Here is an 11,803-nt window from a genome sequence, read left to right on the forward strand (position 1 = left end):
GATGCCTTGGGTGCCTGTATGCAAAAGAGGGCGGGGGCGAGATTTCTTTCTATTTCTTCTGTTTCTTTTCCACGAATAAAGACTTCTAAAAGGGAATTGATTGATTCTCCAATTGATTCTCCAATGGATGCATCGATTCTACTGAGTGCTTAATAGCCCGGTGGTCATATCAAATATGGCCAGTGTGCTGAACAACTGGATTGGGTTTTCTATGATTGTAGAATAAGCTAGTAGACTGGCACTTGTTTTGTTTTTTCTAAATGTTTGTTTTATTCTTAGACAAGCTGTAGCATAGGAGGACATATTTTGTTAAGTAAGATATAGCTGATTAATTCTTGTTTCTCTAATTTCACATTCCTTTGTTGTTTCTTGAGTTTTCATTAGTTTGGTAAGCATCTTCAATATGTGAAATAAACGATAAAACAATACAAATATTGACATGGTTTTTACACAGAATGACGGTAACATAACGTGTGTGTGTGTGTGTGTGTGTGTGTGTGTGTGTGTGTGTGTGTGTGTGTGTGTGTGTGTGTGTGTGTGTGTGTGGACAGAGGGGTATTTTGTACAATGTAAATGCTTTCATACATATGACTATATATGAGGTTTTTTTGTGCATTTTTTTCCACATACTGTCGCAGGCATTCTACTGTGTTTCTATATTTCATACATGGGAAGCTAGTCATTGTAAGTTAAAGCATCACAGGTGGAACTGACACTATTTAAAGTCATAGCTTGGTTTATAAAGGGCATTTTCACAGCTATATTTTATTATTATTATTGCCTGATGATCGATGAATGCTAACCCAGCGATGCTTTTCGGTTCAGCTACTGTACATGCACGAGAGCTCTATCTGTATATAGACAGCAGGCCCAGTGTAAAACCTGCAGAGGATCGTGTAAATGTATCTGTATATTGTATAGCTAACACTGTTTGTTTAAAAAAAAGCCTTATAGTTGTTTAAAAAAAAGTGCAGCAGCTAAGTACACACCAACCATGAGGTTTGTTTGGGGACAGAGCTCCGAAAAGTGACCTGAAACAGCTGCTCAAACATCAAATATACAGAAAAAACACAAATCCACACTGAGAAGAACTGCGTAACACTAATATAAGGGACAGAAACAAACACTACAGACTGCAAAAAGTCATATATGATGATAAAATTGAATTAAAAAAAGTCATTTTGATCCAAACTAAGCCTCTATCTGAAAGCGAGTGATCTGATTGGTCCTCTGTGAGCTCTGTATCTGAAAGCCAGTGATCTGATTGGTCCCCTGTGAGCTCTGTCCCCTGCGATGTGAGGCTCTGTGCCCTTCTATGCAACTTACCAGGTGTACTGTTAGACCTGTCATGTAGACTGTAATCACTGCCTTTTAGACACTGTGAATTTTTTGGTACCCTATATTTTTGTATATTGTACATTATAAAGGATAATAAACCTTGATGCCAACACACCAGCGTGCTCAGTGTGCTCCGTCACAGCTGGGGAAGGTTTGAGACCTTTAAAGGAGAAGATTTATGGTTTATTTTTGTTTGAATTAGAGTTATAAGAGACTTGAAGATGCTGCAGTGAGACCTTTCTTCCACAAATCAAAAAAATACAAAATTAAACCAATCTTTTAGTACAGAGGTTATTTAGAAAGCTGCAAGGGGTATGTGACAATTAAAAGCAATGTTTATTCAAATTGACATGTACACAATTCCTAAAATAATGATACTATGCTAAGTTCAATAAAACAAATCCACATTTTACATTTAATACTCGTGTTTTCAAAGCAGTCTAATTAGCCGAAAACATTGAATTGCCTCAACAAAGGTCATCATGTTCAACATGGTATTTGTTCAGTTTGACCTTGAAGGCACTTTTGATGTTAAATGACAGAAAGTAATCAGAAATATGGATTTGTGAGTTCATCTTAGAAGCATAACTGCTGAAAACACAGTGGAAGAAATAAAAAATACGCCTCAGTTTCTTAATTAATTGCAACTTTTCAATGGGCGCTGTTCAACGCAACTACAATGCTATCTTGTTATTTCATGAATACATAAGATTGGTTTGCCATTTGGCTGTTATTGTTGTTGTTTTGTAAATCGGACAATGACAAGCTTTTTGTCCTACCAAATGTGTATTGTGCTGCTCAGGAGATACTTGGTTAAAACAATACATCTTAAAGAGGGCACGCTATTGAAAGAAGTTTGGGAACAGTTTTAGTGCTGCCCTATAACTGTGCATATGCAATAGTGCACCACAGTTCAGTAAAGTCACAGTTATCTGCAGACAGGCCCTTCATCCCCAGAACAAATGGCTGCTGTGCTGTGTGAGGAGAGAGAGGAGAGGAGAGGAGAGAGGAGAGAAGAGACGGATGGGGAAAAGGAGCCGAGTCGTCAGGGTGAGTCCAGCTGAGAGACCGTGGATCACTGAAGCTGCCAGAGAACTGAGACCTGTCCTCCATCATCACACCACCATCACTCTGCTGCAGAGAACCAGAGCAGAGAGCAGCTGCTGTCACACGGGCAGAGGAGGGAGGATGAGGATGATGAGTTTTTTTACTCCGATGGTTCAGTTTAGAGGAGAATCAGAGGGAAACACTGCAGTGTCACAGCTAATAGGAGATGGCAAAAGTACACACACCCTTTACTCCAGTAGAAGTACAAATACTCGTGTTTAAAAATACTCTGGTAAAAGTTGAATTATTGACTAAACTTCTTTACGTATTGTCATACTGATATTCTGTACAAACTGTGAAGTCCACTGAGACAAATGTAACATTTGTGATATCGGGCTATATAAATAAACATTGATTGATTGATTGATTTACTCAAGTAAAAGTAAAGAAGTATGGGCTTTGAAATGTACTTCAGTAAAAAGTACCCATAACTAGCAGCTGTTTTAAAGAGTACCTGACCTCCCTTTATATTAATAGAACAATAATGTCATTGTTAGCTAATGAATGTTTCCATGCTGAACAACGGCAACATGACAACGTTTTCATTGGTCCCTCTTCTTTAGAGAAGACCAGGAAATGATGGATACACGGATCGTGTTCAAATCAATAGGCACGCAATGACTCTAAATAATAATGATCACGCCACCAAACACACATTCAAACTAAAGGAACCAGCCTGTTTGGGAAATGTAAGAAGTAGAAAGTACAGGTATTAGTGTTCAACATGTAAGAAGTAGAAAGTACAGGTGTTTGTGTTCAAAATGTAAGAAGTAGAAAGTACAGGTATTTGTGTTCAAAATGTAAGAAGTAGAAAGTACAGATATTTGTGTTCAACATGTAAGAAGTAGAAAGTACAGGTATTTGGGTTCAAAATGTAAGAAGTAGAAAGTACAGGTATTTGTGTTCAACATGTAAGAAGTAGAAAGTACAGGTATTTGTGTTCAACATGTAAGAAGTAGAAAGTACAGGTATTTGTGTTCAACATGTAAGAAGTAGAAAGTACAGGTGTTTGGGTTCAAAATGTAAGAAGTAGAAAGTACAGGTATTTGTGTTCAACATGTAAGAAGTAGAAAGTACAGGTATTTGGGTTCAAAATGTGAGAAGTAGAAAGTACAGGTATTTGGGTTCAACATGTAAGAAGTCAAAGTAAAAAGTCGTCAGAAAAATAAGTAGTGGAGTAAAGTACTGATACCAGAAGAACTTAAGTACAGTAACAAAGTATTTGTACTCCACTACTTCCCACCTCTGCAGCTAACCGGAACTTTCTCACATTGTCTAATAAAAAGAGCCGTAGATCTTACCACAAACATCACAACACCTATCCACACAGAAAATACTGAAACGTTGACTTTCATTTAATGCATTATGTCAACAGATTTCACATAACTGTATTAGGTTAGTTGAAAGCAATACTTTTAACTATGCGATTAATATTATAGTATTGTAATGTATAGTATTAAAAGTACATTCTGATGCCTTTACACCCGAGGTGGGAGAAGTACTCAGATCTTGTACTTGAGTAAAAGTAGAAGTACTCAGATATTGAGTAAAAGTAGAAGTACTCAGATCTTGTACTTGAGTAAAAGTAGAAGTACTCAGATCTTGTACTTGAATAAAAGTAGAAGTACTCAGATCTTGTCCTTGAGTAAAAGTAGAAGTACTCAGATCTTGTCCTTGAGTAAAAGTAGAAGTACTCAGATCTTGTCCTTGAGTAAAAGTAGAAGTATTCAGATCTTGTACTTGAGTAAAAGTAGAAGTACTCAGATCTTGTACTTGAGTAAAAGTAGAAGTATTCAGATCTTGTACTTGAGTAAAAGTAGAAGTACCAAAGTGTAGGAATACTCTGTTACAGTAAAAGTCCTGCATTCAAAATGTTCCTCAAGTAAAAGTAGAAAAGTATTATTAAAATATAGTTAAAGTAGCCACAGTAAAAGTAGTCATTGTGCAGATTGGTCCATTTCAGAATAATATATATGATATGTTTTATAATGATTGATCATGAAAGTGTTCTCAAAGCTGGTAAAGGTGCAGCTAGTTTGAATGACTTTGTATACTGCAGGGTAGCTTGTGGATTTACTCCAGGTGGAACTAAAGTCTGATTTAACACTTGATTATATTTCACATCATTCATCCACATCTGTAAAGTAACTAAAGATATTAAATACATGTAGTGGAGTAGAAGTACACCATGTACCTCTGAACTGTAGTGGAGTAGAAGAACAAAGTAGCAAAAAGTAGTGAGAAAATGTACTTTACACCTCTGCACACGGGACAGAAAATACACTAAATAAAATCTGATAAAACACTGTGCGTCTGTAGCCCTCACATAAATAACTGAGTGCACTGCTGTGATTCTGCATGGAGGAACTATATCACTGGATGTCAGATTGGAGCACTTTTCATCCCCTAAAATACACACACATGCCAATGATTTCACATATTGCATAAGACCTTCTCATTTGGTTCGATGCAGCCCTCGCTGTACCTCTCAATTATAAAGAGCGGCCTCTCTGCAGTTTTATTAATGGTCGCAGTGAAAGCATTAATCAGTTGGTATTCTGCTGACGGACAGATGCAGCGACCGGCTCTCTGGCAGGCGGCCAAGAGGAAGTTAGCCGGGAGGAAGCTGTGGGCTGGAGGAGGAGGTAGAGGAGGCGCTCAGATGAGATGGTGATGGGGAGGAATCAGGGAGGAGACCATGCTCAGAGTTATAATTCAGCCTCTGTGTGACAGGGAGGAACGAGAAAAACGCTGAGGAAGAACTCCAGATTCAGCTCGGTGGTGATCTGGGATATTAAAATGCCTTGTCTTTTGTTATACCTGTGTTATTTATGTTCTCAATGTTATATTTGATTTGATTTCTATACATTTCGTTTTTCATATTATCATGTTGAATTTTTGGGATTTGAGACCTTAAACATGTTGTGACCCCTTTTTAACCCTTAGATGCATAAGTGGGTCTTTTTTTACCCGGTGAGGTGGTTCTCTTGAAGTATCTTTGTAATTACATTTTTTTATCATTTCATATTCCAGCTATTCCACAAAAAACATGTTTTGGATATCATGCCATTTACATTTTAAATTTAAATGTTATACATTTGAAGAAATTGTAGTTTTTGTATTACTACCCCAAGCTTCCATAAGTGGGTCAAAAATGACCCGCATGCATTTCCTATGGGATCCTATGGGAACCTTTGATTCTTATCACCTGTTGCTGTCAGGAATACATTCACTGTAGACCACACAGACTACATCACAAGTGACACCTCTCAGGAAGATTGTTTTACACAGCAAGCTCTGATACCTGTCAGTATAATAATAATAATAATACATTATATTTGTATAGGGCTTTTCAAGGACTCAAAATCGCTTTACAATATAAGGGAAGGTTAGGGTGGGGGGTATAGGACTATCCAACTTGATCAACCGGCATGGATTGATGGGGGGTGGGCTATGATGAGTAGACAAGAGGAGAAGAGATGAGTTTTGAAAAGGGACTGGAATACTGTGAGGGTCTCAGAATAGCGGAGATCTTTGCATCAATATGTTCAAAACGTTTTTTTTCTAAATGTAAAAAGAAAATTATAAAATTATAAATAGTGAAAAATTAAATATAAAATATTTCTAGTGTGAACCAAAATATAATACTAAATATTATACAAGTGATTTTTCTTAACCAAAATGACAAAAATGGCATAAAAACACATATTATTCTAATATGGGTCCTTTTTGACCCACTTATGGAAGAGTGTAGGGTCCAGTCACTCGTGCATCTAAGGGACTGTTCATCTACATTGGCGTACTATTGGATGTCAAGGGAAATGTGAGAAAATAACTAATAAAGAATAAGTTTAAAAAAAATAAAAGAATGCCTTGTCTTTTTATGCTGCTGCAATGCAAACATTCCCTAAATTGGGATCAATAAAGTACTTCTTATCTTATCTTATCTTAAAGGGGACCTATCATGCAAAATGCACTTTTGTACGTCTTGTATACATGAATATGTGTCCCCGGTGTTCCAGGGAACTCACCAAGTGTCAGAAAACACAACCCTCTCTATTTTCCTCCATACCCAAATCTCTAAAAAAGGGGCTGCAACGGATCTGATAAAAACTGATCCAGATTTGAACACTGTCCTGACGTCAGGACGGTGGCGCTACGGCTATTGGGCCAACTCCACCAATCAGGAGGAGACAGCCACGGCCATTGCCGTTTGAAAGCGCTGGAGACGCTGTAGTACATATGCCAGGCCTGTAGATGGTGCTGTTCTCACTGAATCTGCCCTTGCAAAAACAGGGCAAATTGAGCAAAATGAGGCATGGCTAAAATGCATGATCTGTTTGGTATTTTGAAAAAAAAAAAGTATAAATATGCCTTATATAGGTATGGTCCTACACTATATTATTAAAATATAGCATGATAGGTCCACTTTAAAAGGAGTTGTAGAAGGAATTCATTTATATTACATGATCATGTGATGTAAGCCATGCTCGTGGGTGCATGTGTAGTTTGTTTAAAGATATCTTTGTTCGCTGAGAAAAAACACCAGATTCAGTTTGGTGGTGATCTCTGATATTACTATTTTTAGGCATATCTTATAGGTCTCAGATATATACAAAACATGTCTATGAAGTGTTTGGCTCGAAGTACCAAAAAGATCACCCATTCTATCCCTCTATTTCAGCCCTGTTACTAAAGTGATGATTCTGGGTCCGTAGCTTTTTTAAATGTTGTATTTCCTACTTCTTTACACATACTCTCTCTAGTACAGGTTAGCTCTGAGTGTTAGCGATGCTTGCTAATGTCAACACAGACCATATTACGTCCAAAATATGTCCGGCATTGTTTCTGATAGCGACGTTTCTGATAGGGCCGTGGGTCTAAAGCCCGCCCACATTTCAGATATTACGTCATATCGGCAGCAAATCTGGATCAGCTCCGTTGTAGCCCCGTTTTTAGAGATGTGGGTACGGAGGAAAAGAGAGAGGGTTTTATTTTCTGACACTTTGTGAGTTCCCTGACACACCGGGGACACATATTTATGTATAAAAGACATCAAAACGTTTTGCATGATAGGAGACCTTGAAGAGGAGTTGTAGAAGGAACATGTTTGCAGTGTGACTCCATAGGGTCATGTCAAGTATTCTGTCTCTTATACTGTTGTATAACAATATCATATTTTAACTCCAACCACCTCTGTGTCTGTGGCTTTAATGTGTTTCTATTTGGTTATTTGGTTATGTTGTGAGTGTTTAAGATATCGGATCCACGACAGAGTTTTGTTAAAAACAGAGATACCTGCTATACGTGGAAAATGACTCGGCATCTTTTACAAACAAGGCACTGAGAGCCACATTAATCAGGAGTTATCTTTGAATTATCACCTGAGAACCAGTGTCAGCGAATGGAAGAAATATCCCCTTATCAAATCAAGCAATACTAAATATTAAAGTGTTTTAAATGCATTTGTATCAGAAACGGTGGTGCCAGGTTATGCAAAACTCTGAGTGGCTTATAAATTGTATTCACAGCTAGTTTTATCACGTAAGGAGCTTAGACTGCAGAATCTTTGGCACAACTGGTTGTTGCAGCTCTAGAGTGCTTTATGGCAATGAGGGTCCTCAAAATAAAGTGTTTTAATATCTGTACGCATGTTTGGGGTCTACAGAGAAGTGGAAACAATAATGACAAAAGACCTGTACACTCCAAAGACGGTACAATCCCTTTCCTCTCCATTTCTAGAAGTGTTTGACACGATATGCGATGAAATCTGTTTCATTTAGTGCGTGCATCAAGTTTTGTTGAAACAGAAATACCTGCTACGTGAAATATGAATAGACTAAGCATCTTTAACAAACAAGGCACTGAGAGCCACATTAATCACGAGTTATATTTGAATTAGTACCAGTGTTTTTTATTAAGCGGATGGTTGAAATAACCCTTTATCAAATCAAGCAATAATAAATATTAAACGTTTTTACATGAATTTGTATAAGAAATGGTGGTGCCAGGTTTTGCAACAGGTGTATTAATTGTAACTACAGGCTTAGTGCGTGTTCAATCATTATTCATGCTTAGTAAATTAGTAATAAACCATTAATAAGAACTTTTGATTTGCCTAATGGGAAATGTTTCTGGCTGGTCTACCATGCACCGCAATCACCTTGTTTGTCTTTTTGATTTAGTTTCATTACAACTGGGAAAATTGACAGCTGCAGAACGTCGCTCTGTAATCCCATCCATAACATGACTATCACTCAATGTGTCCAAAATATAAGGATCAGGTTGAGACTGAAAATACACTGAAACAGAACAATCTTATTTCATGGTACATGCAATTTGCAAAGCTGACAAAATACTGTCAAAACAACAACAGTGCAGATGGCTAGTGGTCATATAACTAGATTTCTTCCACATCCAAATTGTAAAATGTCACTTTTTCCTTCATCTCTTCCCAGAGCAGGAAGAGCAGCTATATGAGAGATCACGATACCTCGAAATGACGCAAGAATCACAAGATAACACTTGTGTAGCTACCGCAGTATAAATGTACCTCAGAATCTCTAATAGCGGTCACATTTCTACTTCAGTCAGACAACTCACGTGTTTCTTAATATGTTTATTAGAAGCAGCATATAGTTTGAGTTTGGCGTCTAGGCTCGGGCCTCATCACTCCACAGATATACAAAGAACATTGAGTGATGATTAGATAACTATCCCCCGAGCCTACAGGTGGAAGCTGGGGTGGAAGCTGGGGTGGAAGCTGGGGTGGAAGCTGGGGTGGAAGCTGGGGTGGAAGCTGGGGTGGAAGCTGGGGTGGTGGGGGGGCAGGCGAGCAGCAGCAACATGAAACACAGCAGCAGGAACATGAACGTAGCAATAGCAAGTGAACACAGCAGTGGCAGCAGCAGCATAGCGAGGCAGAGGCAGGAAGACCTGGCAGCTTAAATAGAGCGGCATGTTTAGGAGAATGTGTTTGGTTGGTTGTAAGAGAGACGCGTCACGTGTTAATGTATCATTGGTGCTCGAGTTGACTGCCTGAACTAGCTCGCAGGCTTCGCCCCATTTGTGCATGGTATAAAACCATTATATACCACACAACCCTACACTTTTATGTCATGTTTCACAGTCAGGAAACCTTCTTTTACTTCCCTATGGCATTTTACATAAAACATATACAGAAACTCCTTCACCCCTATAGCCATTTTCTTCCTAAACTCAGGAGGTAATTTGACCATCAGGGGAATATTGAGGCCTTATAGGATGATGATTATCTCTGACTTGAACTTGATTATAATATATGCTGGCCATACTCTGTCTGGCGATGACAGAATAGACCTTGTGTATTTATTCAATTGCTGGTTTGCTGATTGTTCATTCATGCGCTGCTGCTGAGTCTCTGTTGCCAAATGTTATATCATCAGCAAAACCAATAGCCCCTGCGGAGAGTAAAAAGTAAAAAGTTGGACTTTAACACGTTCCTTTTGATACAGAAATCCTTGTGATGAATGTTTGACGGGCCGAGCATGTTTTTGTGAGAAACTTCAAACACTATACGAGCGTCCAGCATTGATCACAGCTGCATCATTTCGACCAGCTGATGTTTTTCCATGTTTACAGAGAGGTTGTTTTTGATGTGTGTTGTGCAGACAGACGTGTGCGTTCTCACACAACGAGACAGGATGGGCAGATCACAAAGTGTCTGGAGTTACGGCCAGAAAACGCTCTCAGAGTCGGCAGGGAACCAGATCTTTGTCGCCTCCGCCATCACTGGGTCATTGTTCTTTATGATTCATCAGCTTAGCAGTAATCCACTCGCCTGTGTGTGTGTGTGTGTGTGTGTGTGTGTGTGTGTGTGTGTGTGTGTGTGTGTGTGTGTGGTGTGTGTGTGTGTGTGTGTGTGTGTGTGGTGTGTGTGTGTGTGTGTGTGTGTGTGTGTGTGTGTGTGTGTGTGTGTGGTTGCGTGCATGCGTGCGTGCGTGCGTGCGTGCGTGCGTGCGTGCGTGCGTGCGTGTGTGTGTGTGAGCAAAGCCTGTCTGGAAGGGAATTGATTGTAATGGAAGTTTAATCAAAGGAGTCAAAAAGTCACTGAAGTGCAATGTGTTGAAGAATAAAATCAACCCGTCTGTCCAGGTCTGTCTCTCTAACCTGTCTCCTTTAACTGACCAACAATGCCACTTTATTCCTAGTTTACGCAACTTAAGCCCTGATTGTTTGCTCCATTCATACAAATCAAGTGTGAACTGCTCAAAGTCCAGCATTCGGTTTTCTAACATGTACATTGTCTGTGTTAAAGGGGGCCTCTCCTGCTGATGTTCAGGTCTATATCAGTATGTAGTGTCTCTACTTTAAAGAGTCCTCTCCTGCTGATGTTCAGGTCTATATCAGTATGTAGTGTCTCTACTTTAAAGAGTCCTCTCCTGCTGATGTTCAGGTCTATATCAGTATGTAGTGTCTCTACTTTAAAGAGTCCTCTCCTGCTGATGTTCAGGTGTATATCAGTATGTAGTGTCTCTACTTGAAAGAGTCCTCTCCTGCTGATGTTCAGGTGTATATCAGTATGTAGTGTCTCTACTTTAAAGAGTCCTCTCCTGCTGATGTTCAGGTGTATATCAGTATGTAGTGTCTCTACTTTAAAGAGTCCTCTCCTGCTGATGTTCAGGTGTATATCAGTATGTAGTGTCTCTACTTTAAAGAGTCCTCTCTTGCTGATGTTCAGGTGTATATCAGTATGTAGTGTCTCTACTTTAAAGAGTCCTCTCCTGCTGATGTCCAGGTGTATATCAGTATGTAGTGTCTCTACTTTAAAGAGTCCTCTCCTGCTGATGTTCAGGTGTATATCAGTATGTAGTGTCTCTACTTTAAAGAGTCCTCTCCTGCTGATGTTCAGGTGTATATCAGTATGTAGTGTCTCTACTTTAAAGAGTCCTCTCCTGCTGATGTTCAGGTGTATATCAGTATGTAGTGTCTCTACTTTAAAGAGTCCTCTCCTGCTGATGTTCAGGTGTATATCAGTATGTAGTGTCTCTACTTTAAAGAGTCCTCTCCTGCTGATGTTCAGGTGTATATCAGTATGTAGTGTCTCTACTTTAAAGAGTCCTCTCCTGCTGATGTTCAGGTGTATATCAGTATGTAGTGTCTCTACTTTAAAGAGTCCTCTCCTGCTGATGTTCAGGTGTATATCAGTATGTAGTGTCTCTACTTTAAAGAGTCCTCTCCTGCTGATGTTCAGGTGTATATCAGTATGTAGTGTCTCTACTTTAAAGAGTTCTCTCCTGCTGATGTTCAGGTGTATATCAGTATGTAGTGTCTCTACTTTAAAGAGTCCTCTCCTGCTGATGTTCAGGTGTATATCAGT

Source organism: Trematomus bernacchii, unplaced genomic scaffold, assembly GCF_902827165.1.
Source record: "Trematomus bernacchii unplaced genomic scaffold, fTreBer1.1, whole genome shotgun sequence".
NCBI classification, from domain to species: Eukaryota; Metazoa; Chordata; class Actinopteri; order Perciformes; family Nototheniidae; genus Trematomus; species Trematomus bernacchii.